General features: G+C 36.2%; 1 protein-coding gene across 1 annotated transcript in view; it reads left to right on the top strand.

Moving 5' to 3' along the window:
• LOC145664788 (poly(A)-specific ribonuclease PARN-like) overlaps positions 1-20,117 on the top strand; it is a 324,400-nt gene that overhangs the window by 205,097 nt on the left and 99,186 nt on the right. The window lies entirely within an intron of this gene.

Here is a 20,117-nt window from a genome sequence, read left to right as displayed (position 1 = left end):
ACATCTGAAATTGCAACAAAAATATATAATGATTTCTCTGGATAATTTGGATTAGTCCAGAATTCGAACACATATACGTTGGTAAGTCCAACATTTTTTTTTTACTTTACTTCTTTCTTCGGATTCCCAATAAAGTTGACTACTGAAAAGCTGAGTTATAGATTCTGTATTAAAACAACACCTTCGCTAGACATGTTTAGTATACACATTGTCTTACATACAGAACAATACATTAGTTATTAATGCATGTCTGAAATAATAGTGCCTCGTATAGAGTTTTACTTCATCCAATCGTAATAGCACAAAGATAAAAAATATTGCGAGGGATAATGTTCTTATTACAGAGAAAAAGAGTTGAAATGACTTAACACTAACAAACATTTTCTTTAAACAGAGACAATATTTTATTCTAATTTATAGAAGAAAGAAATAATTTGTAGTAAAGTATCTTTATTAGGGTTATATATTCGTTCAAAAGAATGTAAGTACAATTGGGTCTGTCTTCAGAAAGGACGTAGTTTTAGCCACAACCTACACTGCTTCTTTTGTCTGTCTTTCAAGCAGAATCCTGGTTTCATGCACGAAATACCTGCAACAAAAATCAGAAAATATTTAAAATGTTACATTCAGTGTGGTTAATTTGGTTGCACTTAACAATACAAATATCTTAACATTTTTGAGATTAAATGGACAAAATCTGTTCGGTCAGGTATGGACTTTTGGGTGGCACGTAGAAAAACTATGAAGTGTTTATTGATGTTGAACAACAACTCAAAATTTGTTACTATTCAAAAGTAAGTGGGTACCCCAATGGTGTTCGGGGTACCATGGGTATCTAATGTCTGTATTTTTTTTAGATATATGGAAATGTATGTCTCTAAAATGTAAGGAACTGACATCTGTTTACCGAAAACCTCAACTCGGTAAGCCTTATGGATATTGAGATATGGGAAAATAAAGAGCGACACCATAGAAGTGTGGGGTTTGCGTACTAGACGGTGCAGTTTCGGAAACGTAATTACGAGGGCTTACAACAACCTCAAAAGTATCTAATTTCAATTAAATACACTACACACACGCCCTTATGGGGCTTTTCGGGTACCATGATATTCGCAGAACTCTTATTTCTAAATATTCTAAAATATGTCTTAATAACGTTTTAAAGAACGTTAGAGGTGTGTGTTTACCGAAACCGCAAGTCGGTACGCCTAACAGTTACCGAACTATGGTGAAATAAAAAGCGACACCATAGGTACGTGGAGCTTGCATATTAGACAGTACAATTTAGAAAATTAATTAAAATATGACTATCAAGATATTGTCAAATAAAGGGAGGATCCATACAGTTTTGAGGTTTTCGTGTTAGGTGGTAAAATTTCCGAAACCGGTCATGGAAAGTTAATAAGCATCAGTAGCAATTTCATCTTAAAGTAATTAGGTATTTCCATGGAGTTTAAGAACATCATGGGGTCTACCAAGATTAAATTTTAAAAGCTTTGGAAAATATATTTTGACATTTGTAAAGAGTATTAGAAATATGTATTTACCTAAAACTTCCAGCTAGTACATCTAGCAGCTAGAGAGACACCATACAATAAAAGCGTATTAGATCTTGAAATTTCAGAAAACAATTATTGATCCTAACAAACGTTAAATAAGATGGTACTTCTATGGGTTAAGTGAGTACCTCAGACTCGTCAGTACAATTTCGATCGAAAGATTAATTCAGTTCTAAATTTTCTTTGGACAATTCCAAGCGTTCATCGGGCTCTGAAATAAAGTAAACATTTTTTGTCAATATCTAATATAGCAAGCGAGATATAAGAAATTATTTTATGACGTCGTAAAAATAGAGACCCACATGGATTTGTACTTTTGAGTCTTTGCTGTAAGAAGAAGAAATGTCAGAAAACAACCGTATATACCGGTACCTTAATAGACAATTAAATGGGCGGGGGCACGGTGGCTTAGTGGTAGAGTGCTTATCTCTGGTGTATTGGGTTCTTGGTTCGATCCGCGGCTAAGTCAGTTTGTAGTGGACATTGTATTCGTGGGTTTTCTAGGGGTACTACCTCTCCTCCCCCCTTTGCATTCCATCAATTCTGTCAACATCATTCACTTGCTTTAATCATAATCTCCCTGAGACTAAAATGCATAATCGTGGTCGCTACACTGAAATATTTCCTTTTATTTAATTTTAAAATTAAATAGGGAGTTAAGTATGATCGTATCTCTATGGGATAAGTGAAAACTCCAATAGTTTCTGCAAAAAAAGACTAGTTAAACACCCTACCACTAAGCTACTGTGTCCCCGTCCATTGAATTGTCTATTAAGGTATATACAGTAGTTTCCTAAATTTTTTTCTTATAGGAAAGATCCAAAAGTACAAATCCATAAAGATCTATTTTTACGTCATAAAATATATAATTCCTTATATCTTGGTTACTATCTTAGATATTGACAGCGACTTTTCATTCTTTTACACAGCTCGATGAACCTTTGGAATTGCCTGAAGAAAACCTAGGACTGAACTAAATTTTCGATCGAAATTGTACTGAGGTACTCATTTAACCCATAGAAGTACCCATTTGATTTAATTTTGTTGCGACCAATAATTGTTTCCGAAATTTCAAGATCTCATACGCTTTTATTTCACAGTGTTTCTCCAGATGTTAGATGTACTAGCTTGAAGTTTTGGGTAAACACATATTTCAAATACTGTTTACAAATGTCAGATTATATTTTCAAAAGCTTTTAAAATTTAATTTTGGTAGACTCCATGATGTTCTAACACCCCATCAAGATATCTAATTACTTTAAGATGAAATTGCTACTGGTGTTTATTAACTTTCTATGACCGATTTCGGAAATTTTAGCATCTAACACGAAAACCCCTTAACTGTGTTGGTCCTCCCTTTATTTGACAACATCTTGATAGCCGTTAGTCATATATTAATTCAATTTCCGAATTATAGCGTCAAGTATGCAAGCCCCACATACCTATAGTATCGCTCTTTATTTTCGCATATCTCGGTATCCATAAGGCTTACCGAGTTGCAGTTTTCAGTTTAAAAAAAAATCAGTTCTTTACTTTTTAGAGACATGTATTTCCATATATCTAAAATGCAGAAATTAGGTACCGCATTGGAACCCCATTGGAGTACTCACTTACTTTTGTATAGCAGGGTAAAAACGTCAATGGTTCTCACTTTAAGGTTTAAAACATACTATTTTGTCTCTTCTCTGAGCATCGTCAATCTGTCGGAGCTGTACCATAGTTGGAAAGACTCACTGATCCTTCCTATAATGACCATATAGTCAGAATTCAAAAAGGAGTAGCCGTTGAAGGAAAAACAATATTTTAAAATCCTTGCACCAGTAGTCGTCACCTTAAAATCAAAATGTTACAGTAATAGTCAGGATTTTCTCCAGTATTCGTCACTCAAATAACTTGATATAATTTATTCAAAAACGCACTGTGTATCAGTTTAGGGTTAAGAATACAATATAAAGTAGTAAGCTTAATAACTTTGCGTCACTTTTAGCACTCAAGAAAGAAAATAGAAACGTTTTTACATACTTTTTAAAGCAATTTCAGAAAGAAAAATGTTAACTGAATTCAAAAGTTACCTGTATATCACTTTCACGTTAAGAGTACAATATTAAATACTATGTTTAATAACTATACATCACTTTAAACACTCAAGAATGAAAATAAACGCTTGTACATTCATTTTAAAAACAATCTGAGAAATAAAATAAGTTAACTGAATTCAAAACTTAATTATACATCACCTTAAGCTTAAGAATACACTATAAAATACTGAGATTAATAAAAAAATGAAATCTTTAAGTTTAACGTCCCACGATTATGCCGGTTAGGCTAAAGGAGACGGTGATAATGAGAAATGACTGAAATGGTGGAATAAAGAAAGTGGCAGGAAACGGGAGAACCCCGAGAAAACCCACGAGCACGGTGTTTGTCCACCACAAAGTCCACACGGCGCGAGCTGGGATCGAACCAGGGACCCCATGCACCGGAGGTGAACGCTCTACCACTGAGCCACCGAAGAGTAGACGACTGAAGGCGCAAGTAGCATACAAATTTATGATGCTGAAGGCGTTATTTTTCACAGCTATGGAGGAAAGAGATAGAAAAAAAGAAAAAAAAAACAGGAGATCTTTGTTTTACGTCCTACGAATATGCTATGTAGGTTGACGGTCAAAATTGAGTAATGAAAATTGATCTTGGAATACGATTTGGTCGAATAACGAGGGAGAAAATAATCATTGATTAAATATTAAATTGAAAAGAATTAAGAGCATGGCGCTCAAATACTTATCTATCCGGCACCCATCTTGATCCCCGTAAAATATCATGAAGTGCTTGATTGATTCTAAACCCAATAATAGTAATAGTAATTTAACAATAAACACAGAATATATAATTTACGCATCTTGAAATGTAGAAATTAATGATTGTAATCCCCAGCTTTCCAATAGACGTTTGATTTCTTCAAATGAAGATTCGGATATCTTGTTTCTTCTCAAGCAATAATGGGTTACAATAATCAGTTGCAGTCTAAAGCCAAGTCACCAAGTCATGAATATAAAAGAATTCATTAGTTAGATGCATACAAAATCCTACGCATGTAAATCCGAATCTACTTATATTAAATTGTAAATTTAAACAAACTAAATTATACTACAGCTATAGTGACATAAAACATACATTAAATAAGGTATACAGGGTGTCTCAAAAGTCCCCTGACATAGGGTAACTCTGTTATTATCAGAGTTACAACAAAATGTAGGAGAGGAAAGCATCTCCAAATATGATGTTTTCAATCTAAAGTGAAGGAATTTTTAAAATCGGATGGCCCGTTCGCGCTGTACACTCTCTGTGCGCCCAATGTGAAATAAAAATGCAACGTTGCCATTTACCTGGACCTACAACATAAGTGAATGAAGTTACTGTCTTTGACGCTAACATTTCGATGGCCAGCCCCCGTTTCAAACAGTAACTTCATTCACTTATGTTGTGGGTCCAGGTAAATGACAACGTTGCATTTTCATTTAAATTTGGGTGCATAAAGAGTATACAGCACAAATATCTCGTCAGATTTTTTTTTTTTGAAAAAAAGTGTTCACTTTAGATTGAAAACGTCATATTTCGATATGATTTTTCCTCTTACATTTTGCTGTAACTCTGATAATAACAGAGTTACCCTATGTCAGGGAACTTTTGAGACATACTGTATACATCATAAGAAGTTCCTTTCTAAATTCTACGCGGATGTGGTTTCATTGAATGTGAGGTGGGTGATACACATTAGGCCTTTTGGGAGTACGTCACACGGACGATCGTAATTTTGTGTTCAAAATTTTTATTATGAACTGGTGGGATATGTGATACATATGGCCACGGGCTAGAATTTTCTCAGTATGCCAAAAATGCAATCAGATTTCATGCAGCTTAATTTGGTGAAAAGCTATTGCCAATTGAACGTTACATTTACCTCTTTCTTGCAGATGTTGAACCATGCCGTTAGCACGTGAGGAATGGATCGAAATAATCAAACTGTGGGGCTGGAAGAGTATATGTGCAGTGGTTGCCGATTGCAGAGTCATCCACAACGTGACTCTGTGTCACATGTTTCAGTGCTACAGTAATTAACTAAATTTGAGAAGACGGGCACATTCGTGAACGTACATCGTAACGGTTCAAACTCGCGGGCCCTTTTTCCTTCCCCATTTCGAACCGGTACATGAAAATGCCATTTTCTCTATGTTTGCCTGTGCCGATTTTGAAAATTCCTTCACTAATCGATTTCTCTCCTCGAGTACTACAAGATTCAGTTAAAATCTCGCGGCCGTTTTTTCTTCCCCATTTTGAATCGGAACATGAAAATGATATTTTCTCCATGTTTGCCTGCGCCGATTTTGAAAATTTCTTCACTAGTCGATTTCTCTCATTGAGTAATACAAGAATTAGTTAAAATCTCGCGGCCCTTTTTCTTCCCCATTTTGAACCGGTACATGAAAATGCGTTATTCTTCATGCATGCCTGCGCCGATTTTGAAAATTTCTTCACTAGTCGATTTCTCTCGTTGAGTACTACAAGAATCAGTTAAAATCTCGCGGCCCTTTTTTTCTTCTCCATTTTGAACAGGTACATGAAAATGCGATTTTCTTCATGCTTGCCTGCGCCGATTTTGAAAATTCCTTCACTAGTCGATTTCTCTCGTCGAGCATTACACGAATCAGTTAAAATCTCGCGGCCCTTTTCTCTTCCCTATTTTGAACCGGAAAATGAAAATATTTTCTCCATGTTTGCCTGCGCCGATTTTGAAAATTTCTTCACTAATTGATTTCTCTTGACGAGTACTACAAGAATCAGTTAAAATCTCGCGTGCCCTTTTTTCTTTCCCATTTTGAACCGGTACATGAAAATGCGTTTTTCTTCATGCTTGCCTGCGCCGATTTTGAAAATTTCTTCGCTAGTCGATTTCTCTTGTTGAGTATTACCAGAATCAGTTAAAATCTCGCGGCCCTTTTTTCTTCCCCATTTTGAACTGGAAGATGAAAATGATATTTTCTCCATGTTTGCCTGCGCCGATTTTGAAAATTTCTTCACTAGTCGATTTCTCTCATTGAGTAATACAAGAATTAGTTAAAATCTCGCGGCCCTTTTTTCTTCCCCATTTTGAACCGATACATGAAAATGCGTTATTCTTCATGCTTGCCTGCGCCGATTTTGAAAATTTCTTCACTAGTCGATTTCTCTCATTGAGTAATACAAGAATTAGTTAAAATCTCGCGGCCCTTTTTTCTTCCCCATTTTGAACCGATACATGAAAATGCGTTATTCTTCATGCTTGCCTGCGCCGATTTTGAAAATTTCTTCGCTAGTCGATTTCTCTCGTTGAGTATTACCAGAATCAGTTAAAATCTCGCGGCCCTTTTTTCTTCCCCATTTTGAACCGGAAGATGAAAATGATATTTTCTCCATGTTTGCCTGCGCCGATTTTGAAAATTTCTTCACTAGTCGATTTCTCTCATTGAGTAATACAAGAATTAGTTAAAATCTCGCGGCCCTTTTTTCTTCCCCATTTTGAACCGATACATGGAAATGCGTTATTTTTCATGCTTGCCTGCGCCGATTTTGAAAATTTCTTCGCTAGTCGATTTCTCTCGTTGAGTATTACCAGAATCAGTTAAAATCTCGCGGCCCTTTTTTCTTCCCCATTTTGAACCGGAAGATGAAAATGATATTTTCTCCATGTTTGCCTGCGCCGATTTTGAAAATTTCTTCACTAGTCGATTTCTCTCATTTAGTAATACAAGAATTAGTTAAAATCTCGCGGCCCTTTTTTCTTCCCCATTTTGAACCGATACATGAAAATGCGTTATTCTTCATGCTTGCCTGCGCCGATTTTGAAAATTTCTTCGCTAGTCGATTTCTCTCGTTGAGTATTACCAGAATCAGTTAAAATCTCGCGGCCCTTTTTTCTTCCCCATTTTGAACCGGAAGATGAAAATGATATTTTCTCCATGTTTGCCTGCGCCGATTTTGAAAATTTCTTCACTAGTCGATTTCTCTCATTGAGTAATACAAGAATCAGTTAAAATTTCGCGGCCCTTTTTTCTTCCCCATTTTGATCCGGTACATGATAATGCGATTTTCTTCATGCTTGCCTGCGCCGATTTTGAAAATTCTTTCAGTAATCGATTTCTGTCGTCGAGTACTAGAAGAATCAGTTAAAATCTCGCGGGCCCTTTTTTCTTCCCCAACCCAATATTTTTGTATATTTTGAATGTATTCAAGTATTGAACAAAAGTAATTAATTCCCTTAGTAGGCTTCTCAACTTAATATTTTTCAACTTAAATTTTATTTATTTTGATCATTTATTTTCTTGTGACTCAATATTTAATTGCAATCGTTCATTGGGGAGAAGGGTGGCCATTCTCAAATATATAAATATAGTATTTTTAAAATTTATGTCTTCTCGTACTATTAGTTTCTTCCACTAGACCTGGAAATTGCAAAATTAATACCTGGAAAACCTGGAAAATTCAGGGAAATTGAGTTCCATATTTATGTTTGAGCCCTGCTATTTACAATTTTTTTCGAATAGGGAGAACTATACAAAAGGGTGTTTTGGGAATGGTATAACAGTAGGTTTCTGGGGGTGTTCGAAATGAAATGAAACCTTTAAGTTTTACGTCCCACTATTATGCTTGCTAGGCTACAGATGACTTGGTGTTGTTCGGTGGGGATCAATGTTTGCCAATTTTGGGAAAAGTCGCTAAATCAGGGGAATTCGACCTCAACGATAGCGTAGGGTGACCATAAAATTTTCAGTTAAAAACGGGATAGGTTCTGGCAACCCTAGGCTTTTAGATCTACCTTTGTTCTTATCAGTGCCTTGATATCAGAGTTCCCCCCTCTCTCTCTTTGTTACTGAGCGGGTACTTATGAAAAAGGAAAGACACGTTGAAATTTGTTCAACACACAACCAACTGCTAAATCTCTGCTGTCTTTCGAGCAGTACTACGAACTATAGCGTATGTTTAATATAGGGAATTTCAGTTCAATTTTTGCCTCTTTGTTATTATTAATTATTAATACTTTTAAAAGGAGTAAAGGTACTGGGTTTGTTATTTACTTCTTTCATTTACATAAAACGGGACGAATACTACTTTTTTCCATCTACTGACGGGAAGGCCGGGAAACGCCCCTAAAACGGGACTGTCTTAGGGGCGTGTCCCGGTCAAAACGGGACGTATGGTCGCTCTACGATAGCGACAAAAAATATTTTTTCCGATTGGAGACTTTTATGGGTGATTTTTAAATGACGATTCAGCTACTTATACATTTAGCGACTTTTTGCTGCAAACAAAATTTTCATCTGTAGAGAAGCATTATTAGTTCAAAACAGTTTTTGAACTAATAATGCTTCTGTTTGTTCTTTTTTCTGTTTGTTTGTTTTAATCAGCGCAAGTTATGAAGAGTTTGGAAATACAGCGTACCCACTGCCCCACAATCCTGCATTGTTATGTTGCCCTTGTCCTCTAACGAAGAAGAACTACAAACTTGATGTCCTTTAGTTCGCAGTTTCCGTTTAGAGACACATGTAATACATCTTTACCGATAGCAAAAAGATTAGCTATAGATGCGTGAATAAAGGCGAAGTGGGTGTTTGTTATATTTGTTCTTTGGGTCTTTTAATTATTCTGCACGTTTTCTTTTACAAAAAATTGCTTAACGTAAGTACTGTAGTGTTAATTATTTCGGAACTATTTTGACTCCACAATATGAACAAAAGTACCCGAAACAATCTGAAATGATTCCTGAATTAAAGGATTGGTTGCGCCCTGTTTACAAAGATGTGAGTAGAACCAGCGGCGCAAATCTGTCTTCAACATTGGGGGGGGGGGGAGGGTAAGACCGTTACCATACTTTTTATTTTGCGATGTCCAAAATAGTTATGAAGTTGAAAAACAATGTTGTGGAGGATCAGAGTTGTCTTCAGCGTTGGGAAGCTGAAGATTTGAGGCTTATTCTGGGAGACGTCTATTTTATCTCACGTTCCTTTGTAGCAATCGGACAAAAATCATCAAATTTCTCCCCAAAAACACATTTCAAATCGGATTATTGGGGAGAACTCCCCCTCAGTTCCAAGATTGGAGGGGACATGTATCGGTCATCCCCCCCCCGGGATTTGCGCCAGTGAGTAGAACACATTGTTTAGTTTACATCTACAACTTTAAAACAATCCGTATAGACAATGAATTTCTCGATTATTTTTTATAGCGACTTTTCACCCAAAATTGGAGTCGCCACCTCTCGTTTCGCAAACTTATTGTCAACATTTTGGCAACACTGGTTGCGGGGAGAGCTACAATGGAAATGAAAATGAAATGAAATCTTTGAGTTTTATGTCTCACGGTTATGCCGGTTAGGCTAAAGGAGACGGTGATGATGAGCAATGAATGAAATGGTGGAATGAAGAAAGTGGGAGGAAACGGGAGAACCCCGGGAAAACCCACGCACAGGGTGTTTGTCCACCACTAAGTTCACTTGGCGGGGGCTGGGATTGAACCCGGGACCCCAAGCACCAGAGTTGAACGCTCTACCACTGAGCCACCGCGGCCCCGAGAGCTACAATGGATGAGTCAAGTTATTTCGTCACTTCCGCTGTGAACCTAAGTACAAGATTCCAAAAGTCACATTTTTTTTTGTTCCAAACAATAGGTCTGCTGGGTGAAAGCATACACTGGAATGTGTTTCACTTCATTTGCATGAAAATGTGTTGCCTTTCCTACCTTATATTTAATCCCATAGTAGCTTCTTTCCGAAAGTTAAAAAAAATGCAATTCTTCCTTTCTTAATAGTATTTATAAGTCAAAGTATTACGTAAGCATTGTATGTTACTTATGTAGCTCACAGAGCCGCAGCTATGGACGAGCAAGCAAAGCTCGTGCCCCGGGCGCGTGGTTGGAGGAACGCCTAAAAGAGAGCTTATATATTAGTGCTTTTCCTGGCGGTATTTAATACTTTTCATCAGAGTGCGAAATCATGAAATCAAAGTGAGAGAAGACTGGAGGAGTGAAGAAAGAAAGAAAGAAAGAAAGAAAGAGAGAGAGAAGAAAATGCTCGCACTTTTACACTTCAAAGTAAATTAAGTCTTATTTATTTTTTCTGTCCCCTCCTCCCCCACCCCTAAGTTCTACTGTCAAAGGAAATAGTTAAAAACACTCCCAGGCCAGAACCGAATCTACGTTGGAAATTTGATCGAGATCGGTCGGGCCGTTCAAGAGATTAAGAAAAAATGAAATGAAACCTTAGAGTTTTACGTCCCACGGTTATACCGGTTACTCTAAAGGAGACGGTGATGATGAGCAATGAATGAAATGGTGAAATGAAGAAAGTGGGAGGAAACGGGAGAATCCCGAGGAAACCCACGCACGCGGTGTTTGTTCACCACAAAGTTCATTTGGCGGAGGCTGGGGTCGAACCCGGGACCCCAAGCACCAGAGGTGAACGCTCTACCATTGAGCCACCGCGGCTCTAAGAGATTGAGAGTCATAAACTTAGTCACTTTCAATTTTGTAATATATATATACTGTATATATATTACAGTATATATTACTGTATATATATTACATCACTGACTGATAACTAAAATGCTTGGATTGTATATATAAAAGTCGCCCCCTGCCCGTAAAAAGCTTCATTCGAACTCGGAATCGAACAATTGCATCTGTAAAGCAGTGCTGAGTTGATTTTAACGTTCCTTTCAGCAGCAAGGCTGTATGAGACGTGGATCTACAGATTAACGTGGAATCCGAATCACATAAGCTCCGGCCGGGAATCGAACCCGGGTGGCCTACGCCAAAGGCGTGCACACTAACCACTTAGCCACGAGGGAACTCATCTGTAAGGCAGTGTAAACAACAAAAACCAAAAAAAAAAAAAAAAAACGCACACTGGATGTTTGCGCAACTGAGGATCAAAACATTTTCAATGGAGTATGAGAAATCGTAAACGTCAATCAAAGTGTGTTTTTGCTTATTCATTACTTCGTTAATACTTAATTCCTTCTAGAAATAGTGAAACAATACTATGAAGAAACACTAATTAAACTAATTACTATTACGTTGTATTTCTTACCACACCACGAAAGTAATATACCGTTTTTACCAGCCATAGAATTTGAATCTAGTACTATACTGCATTAGTCACGCCGGAACGAAAGGTGAAATTCAAACGCCTGGCACTCGTAGCTGTTGAAGTTGTGTTGTAGCTACAGTATATCACGCGGCCTGCGTTGGTACTCCTCAACATAAATACGCCACTGCCCAAAACCAGGAAACATCACAGACAGAAGACAGGGGCACAAGCAGTGCCTGACACTTCACGAACTCAAACCCGCCAAGACTCAACTCAACATGACCTTCAATTACGTTCTAGAAACCAAACCATTGCTAAGGCACAAACTTACCAACTTCCTATATGAAAACACAAGAAAAAAAATCTAACTTTTTGGTTCCAAAGTGATGACATAACAATAATACTAAAAAGGTTTTAATTCTCAGTAACCCAAACATTAATTAACTAGGGAACATAACAAGCAAAAATAAATAAATAAAAATCAAATCAAATTAAATTTAAAAAATAAAAACCTGACAAGTAAGCTCTCCCTGACTACTTTTTTTTTTTAAATTTCAGTGAGGCTGTAAAATATATCAATATCTTCGTCAAATATATATATTTCAATGTAAACAAGTTATTTAAACAAAAGAAAGCTCTGTAGTAGAGCTCTTACCTCTGACCCGTTAGGTCCCTGGTTCAATTCCTGCTCCCGATAAATAGGCTTTTGGTGAACACTGTAGGTGTGGTTATTCTTAAGACTTTCCAGTTTCCTTACATTTTCTTGATTCCACCATTATCATGTATCTCATCGTCACCTTCTCACTTACATTTATGTACAATCATGGGGCGTTAAACTAAAAGCAAAAAAAAAAAAAAAAAAATCTGGCAAATATCCTAATAAAAATGAGTTTTCTAGACTACACAAGTGGCCCCGCGTAGCGTAGTTGCTAACGCTCTCGCCTTCGGTGCGAACGGTCCCGGGTTCGATCCCGTTGGGGATCGATTCCCTCAGTCGAAACAGTATCAAAAGATTTTAAGTCTAGCCATCCTGAATGAGGTTTCCTTGGGTTTTCCTCATTCACAGCAGGAAAATGCCGGAGTGGTACCTAACATATAGGTTCCAGGCCGTTTTCTTCCTTCCCCAATCCTTTCTTCCCTTTCTTTCCCCGGATAGTGTGCTCACCGAGGGACGTCATCCCTCATAAGTGACGGGCTAACAAGGCCATTGATGCCGAAAGCCCAGAAATCTAAATCCTAAATCTTCACTACACAAGGGAATTTTCGCGCTGAAAACGGTTTCTTAGCAATTATGTTAAGCAGTCCTGTAGTAACTCTGCACCAGGTAATAAATCGTCACATATAAAACGGAATGAATAAACACATAACATTCATTTTGCTACCTTGTAACGTAAAATGTTTCAAAACATTAATATTCAAAGATTTCTCAAAATTCAGATTCACCCATTCCATTTTCCTCAATCATTAACGAGTTACAATAGTAAGAATTGTAATCATAAACTACATTACTTACTTAGTACTATATTAAAGCAAGTTACACTAAAAGAATATATAGTTAATGGAATATTTAACTAAAGTAATAGTTAACTATTGTACTTACCCAGGCTTTTGTTTCCTTCCTCTCTTCTGTTCCGTTTGTAAACAACCTCGTTTCGCAAGCAAAAGACGGTAGTTCAATGACGTCAGCCATGGAGAAAGAAAGAGTGTCTATAGGCGGTCTGGATCTCACACACAGATGGACGTATATAGCATATAGCTGAAGTATTTAACATACGTATACGTATGTAAAATACAGAAGATTGTTAGATGTCAGACATCCTGCAGCCACATGATGTAACATCTAAGCGGGTAAAAGGCAGTACCTGTGTAGTATATGGATAAAGTACGCTCCGTACAGATTTCCTTAGTAAACATAACGAATCCTTGTATTTGTACAATATACCGCTGTCCGGATAATGGATTTTTCTCAGTGCAGGAGGGAGCTCGAAAGACTTGAAAGAAAAGTGACTTCACGACAAGAACCATCATGGAAAGAATGGATGAAGTTAACGACCCATCAACAACTTATTTGTGACGAAGGAAAGGAGGAAATATACCCAGCTGAACCCGAAAGTACCACTGTACGTATAATTTGTAGAGGAAGATTCAACGGAGTTGGATGCTGTGTGAATCCTGCCAAGGCTGGGTCCATGAAAATTGCACCAATATCGAACTAACAGATATCCATTAGGCGTGTGATTTCGTGCTTCGCGGATAGATCTTCATATATCTTGTTATTAGTACCTGTGGAGAATTTTCCAAATATATTAAATGTCCAGTAGTACTTATTTGCAATACGTAAATATTTAGCTCTATATACTTTCATTTCATTTCTAGCTCTATAAACTTTCTTACTTTACTTTTACATTTATTTTGACACTGTGCTTTGTCAATAAATTTCGTATTCCAAGTCCTAGAATTAGTTTGGAACAGTTTTGCGTTGTACTACCAAGTCGCAGTTTAATATGCGAAAATGTCTGGGGCTACTTGATTTTCTCCTACATCCCGGCGAAATTAAAATACCGCTAATTTTACAGTAATTATGTGATATCTTCAAATAGATAAAAGATAATTGAAATATGGAACAAGAGCGCCCTAGACAATATAATTTTGCGTGAGGTACCGTTATCACAAGTCACCTAGTGGCTTTTCGTTTTCAGCTGTTTAGAAACGCGAAAATAAATGCCGATTTTCAAAATGGCTCGAAATCGAAAGCAGATAAGTGAGTCGTGATAACGGTTTCTCATGGAAAATAATATTGTCTAGGGCGCTCTTGTTCCACATTTCGATTATCTTTTATCTATTGGAAGATATCACATAATTACTGTAAAATTAGCGGTATTTTAATTTCGCCGGGATGAAGACTCTTAAGCTAGAAACTTGAAATTTTGACAGTGCATAGTATTTGTGACATAAGGTAGCACTTAGGAAGGATATTTTGAAATTCGACGGGAACAGAGAAGAGAAATGAGGATGGCAATTATTATAGTAAAATGTCCGTATCTCTGAATCTCTGAAGGGTAGATACATGAAATTTGGTATTAAACTTTTGATTTAAAATAATTAAAGAAATGACTCTTTTTTCAATGGTCCCCTTAGAAGGGAAGGAAAAGATGAGAGGAAAAAAGAGTGGAGATAGCAATTATTATAATAAGATGGCCATATCTCGAAATCCTTAAAGATTAGGTCGAACAAATGCAGAAGTCTGGGGACGAAGCTCCGCCAGCCGAAAGGTAGTTTACTACATTTCTTCGAAATTCTTTACAGAATTAAATAGCTTCTACGTGTGCTACTAACTGTCAACTTCAATTGCTATTGAATTTGGGTTTCTTTTCAATGAAAAATGTAGATAGTGAACTACAATAAAAGCTTATATTTTGTACTTTGTTCTAACAGTAATTAGAACACATTTGACTCCAGATAAAAATCACGAATCGTGTTTAACAAGTAATAAGCATTGTATTGGTAGCCTGTGTATCATGAAGCCGGTTGTTATATTATTATTATTATTATTATTATTATTATTATTATTATTATTATTATTATTATTATTATTACTGAAATTTAGTTCCCACGCTATTATATAGCCTTCAAAATAAAAGAAAGCCTGACAACGATGATAGACAGGCAGGCACACTCATGTCCAAAATAATTGTCGTGTGTCTATAAATATATTGTTATAGGAATATAATTTCATAACGAATTCGCCCAGTGTTTCTTATAATGTTAGTATGTGCATAATCGGCAAAGACATATATGTGGCAAATTTCATGTTAAAAGAGCAGTAAATAAGAACAATAAAACGAAAATAAATTGTCCATTTAGCAACATTTTGTTTTACTCATTCTAATTTTCGTGTTTATAATTCTTTTCCTATGAATTTACCACAAATATTCATTTCCCGATTATGCACATAGTGTTAGTATTAAAAGTACCCAGCAAAATCATTATCAAATTATATTCTTACAAAAAGACAGTTATAGATATGCGACAATCATTTCGGACGTGAGTGTACATAATACGTGTTCCTATACATAAGCTATATATTATTCAAATTAGCTGTATTTTTTATAGTATATTGTCTCACTTGCCTTTCAGGAATTAGATTAGTATAATTGGCTTTCCACTAGAAAGACTTGTACTATATTATTGCGGGAAAAACGAAAGCTGGTACATTTCTGTATCACCATCCATTAGCTGCAAGAGTTATTCCTAGATTTAGCTTTGGAAAGGTAACAAAACTGAACACGCTTACTATGAAGGTGATAAGTTCTTTATGAGTGGATTTTTGACAGAAAATAACCCAACTCAATTTTCTATTGATGCAAAAATAATTAAATATTTATTTATTGGAAAATAATCACTTCCACTTTCTCTCTATTTATTTAAAATAAAACTCGCCATCGATTTGGGGCAGTATACCGGTAGTGCGTTAAGATGCCAAAAATCAAACTAACTATGAACATTTACTATCTAGAGATGGAATGGGTCAGTGATTCGTGGATCAAGTGAGTCAAATGGGTTTAAGATTTGTGAGTGGGTCGGTGGATCGCGAGTCAACAGGACGTGACCCACTGTGATCCACCAACTCACGAAGGCCTAACTCTGATCTACCAACTTACTACAACCCTTTCTGCTCAGTGCATTGTAGACAGCATAATCTGAACACTGGTGAATGTGTCTACATTTTGCTTTTAAGGCCTGAATTTTTCTTTCTTTTTCATTTGTTTCTGTTTACTTACTTGAGATGGGTATATTTAAGTGAAAAAAGAACTTGAAGCACTTTTGGATATTGATATTTGTAATTGTAATAATAGCAATAGGACTTATTACTTGGCTTTCGAGACATAGTCGAACTTTACACTGCTTTTTTCCGCCTTTACGTTGTCCTATTTTACCTTGTTTGGGGACCAAATATCATCATATTTTCCCCTGAAAAGTATCTGTAATTCAACAAGGAAATAATTATATACATTATGATAATTAAATTCAAATTAATCGTAATATGGTCCATGACAACCACTTTACCGTTTTATATAGTAAAGATCATATCCACTGGTATAATAACAGAGCAGTGGTTGCGCGATTGACCGTAGAAATTCAAACTCGGATCAGTGATAATTTCACAGTCTTGTTTTATTACAAATGTAAACTCTTTAGTCAGTGGAGACGAGCGCGTAGGTTATGGGTCAGAGTTGATGACGATGGGTTTTGGTGGGTCGGAGTGGGTCACGGTGGGTCATGTTGGATGTGTGTCAGAGTGGGTCATGCCGATGATGGGTCAGAGTGCGTCACAGTGGTGGTGGGTCAGTAGGTCATGGGTCAAGTTTTTATTGATGCATGCGTCTTTGTGACGGGAGCAGGAAGATTTGGTGTAGGAAAACTTGGTGTAAGAAAATTCAGTGCACGGAAAGCTCGGTGTGGGGAATGCTAGGTGTAAAGGAAGACTCATTGTAGTAGACTGTAGGATCCATTAGAAACTTAACTTTGAATATATATATATATACAGTGAAACCTGTCTTCAACGGAATCGAGCGGGACCCGCAAAAAATTCCGTTAAAGTCAGGTTTCCGCTTAATGGAGGTAGACCTTTCCTTAAAAAAATTGCTTATAACGGACATACTGAGAATATATATAGGTGTACGTAACTTGTTCAATTACAGTACTTCTTCCTTCTACGGATTAATACACAAAAAAATTTTGTTTATTTTTCCCAGTAGTCAAGCAGGATTTTCTGTATACATTGCTGCTTGCTGCGGTGTAGTTCAGGATACAGAAAAGATTTCTCTGGAATTTTGAAAGTCCCGTGAACTCTTTCCTACTTGTTTTTACGACACGTGATAGGGATATGTAATTCCTGCTTTGTTTCGTCAATTCCTATTTTCCAGAACCATGTTTTATCAGTTTTCTCCTCATTTTTGTCGGCTGCCGCTAGTCGCTACACAAGCGGAACTGAAGTATGCTGACACAAAGAAGACTGACAGCTGACATGCTCCGAAGGACCAGCCGAAACTTGTGGGGGTGAAATCCCGGTGAATATGAGTAGTGGTTGACAAAGGACAAAATTTTCCATAAAGATTTAAGAAAAGAACGAAGAATTTATCGCAGATAGTTTAATGTATATGTTAGCCCTCTCACATGATGTCTAAAATTTTTTCTAATCCGTGTAGTCTGAAACTCAGAATTTTCCGTTAAAGTTTTATTTTGCTTTCCGTTGTCCGCATAACACAGTTTCCGCTTAATAAAGGGCCTTTTACACGTTTTTTACTCCAAAATTCATGGAACCGTGAAATATTTCCGTTTAAGTCAGTTTTCCGTTTAATAAAGGGTCCGTTGAAGGCAGGTTTTACTGTGTATATATATATATATATATATATATATATATATATATATATATATATATATATATATATATATATATATATATATATATATATATATATATATAAACTATTATTTTTAAGTTCAAACTTTGGGTAGAAGGTACTTTTACAGTCCTATAAGAAATTTTAAAAAAAAATGTGTTCGTGAAATAATTTGAATTCGAGATTTCGACGGATTTTAACATTTCGTGACTCTTACATGAGAAGAAATTAGTTTCTCGATGTCCGTCCGTGTGATTTAGCAAAGTGACCATCGCTACCAATCGACATTTAATTTGAAACTTAAGTTTTTATACTGTTTTAGAGGGTGTCTTCTAGAATTTTCTACTTCCAAAAATTGTAGCGTACTGGAGGAGTAAAGTTGAAAATTGCAGATTTTTCGAAAACAGTTACAACGGTTTTATTTCTATTTTATAGATAAATGTTTAAATCTAATTTTTCAAAAATGACATAGTTTGATATATATTTGAGAAATGAAAATTACAAAGAGAGCAGCCGTTAGCGACCTTGCAAATTGAACGGTTACATGCAGGTCATTCCCATAATAGCAAGACATAGAAATGCACCACTCCCAGATTACACTCGCTTGCAACCACTTTTGAAAACGGAAACATTGTTCAATATTTGAGAGGAGTGCCCCTACAATTTGCCATTTTGACAAATAATTCTGAATCTCTCATTTGTTATGTAGGCTACATATATTATCTATAGTGTGTATTGTAGGTGTTTTTAGGACGTAGTAAACATTTTACTGAACTTGTTACTTTTATCTATCATTTTAACCTTTATTTCTATTATTATCTCAATACTATTTCTACAACTATTATCTGATAAAACCATCCCACTTTATATTGCGTTTCCCACTAAGACTTTTTGGTCAATATATTTTTTGTATCTTACATCGTATATATGATCTATGGTGTACTATATGGAAGGTGTTTTTAGTTGTTTCTATAACTATTCTTTGAACCTATAGTCGTGATTGTTTTACTTTTGACAAAAAGTGTCAGATTGATCATGTTATGAAAACAAATTATAGTAATCCCCCACAAACGACATGTAAGAGATATCGGACCCAATGCAAATATGTATTACACCGAACCCACCTTATACCTAACTTTCCCCACACCGAGTTTTCCGTACACCAAGTTTTCCTACACCGAATCTTCCTAGACCCCTCTATTACTATGTTGAAGTATAGGCTATAGCACAGTATCTTGTGGCGAACAACGGGGGTAACCTCCCCATTTAAGCTTCCCGTCATTTAATGGGGCCAGCTCACTTCAATATAAAACTGTCTCACTTCATATGATACGATATGGCATGTAATAAGTTCACCCCATATTATACAAATTAAAAAAAAAAAGTATTGAGTAAAATGAAAATGAACTTTGGATCCATTTTAGTAAAATATTCACTAATGGGGCCTCGAAATAATATAGCCTATATTTCTTAACCCTTTTCTTGACAATGTATCCTTTGGAATACATAATTTTTTGAACATTTTTCGTTCTTTGACTACCTATTTTGACAATGTATCGTATGGGACACATTACATCACAGCCTTATCTAAATAAAACATGTAACTAAAATGTGCAATTATCTATTATTTTATAATGGCACGGAAGTCGCATCCAGTATTTTTCTGAGCAACACAAGTCTCCTTGCCAAAAAAAGGGTTAAGGTTTTAAGTCTGTTAAGTATCTTCTTCTCAGTTTAACTAAGTGAGCATGAAATTGGCTCACCAGGTCCGCAACCAGAGGGGAAGCTAGGGGGGCCTTGTCCCTAAACTTTTCATGGCCCCTCAGACCTCAGTGCAAAATGCACAATTTAGATATTTGCAAGAGAATTTTTAATGACTTGCCCCCCTAACATATTCATGGCCCCCCAAAGCTCTGTGGCTGGTTTCGGGCCTGAGGCTCACTATACCATCCCCCCCCCCAAAAAAAAAGAATATAAAATGCTGATGCTACTCTATCATAACAAAATTTATTTCCTTAAGATTATATACAAGGA

This window comes from Thermobia domestica, chromosome 11, assembly GCF_964235325.1.
Source record: "Thermobia domestica chromosome 11, izTheDome1.hap1.1, whole genome shotgun sequence".
In the NCBI taxonomy this organism is placed as follows: Eukaryota; Metazoa; Arthropoda; class Insecta; order Zygentoma; family Lepismatidae; genus Thermobia; species Thermobia domestica.
This window is presented reverse-complemented; position numbering and strand designations above follow the sequence as displayed.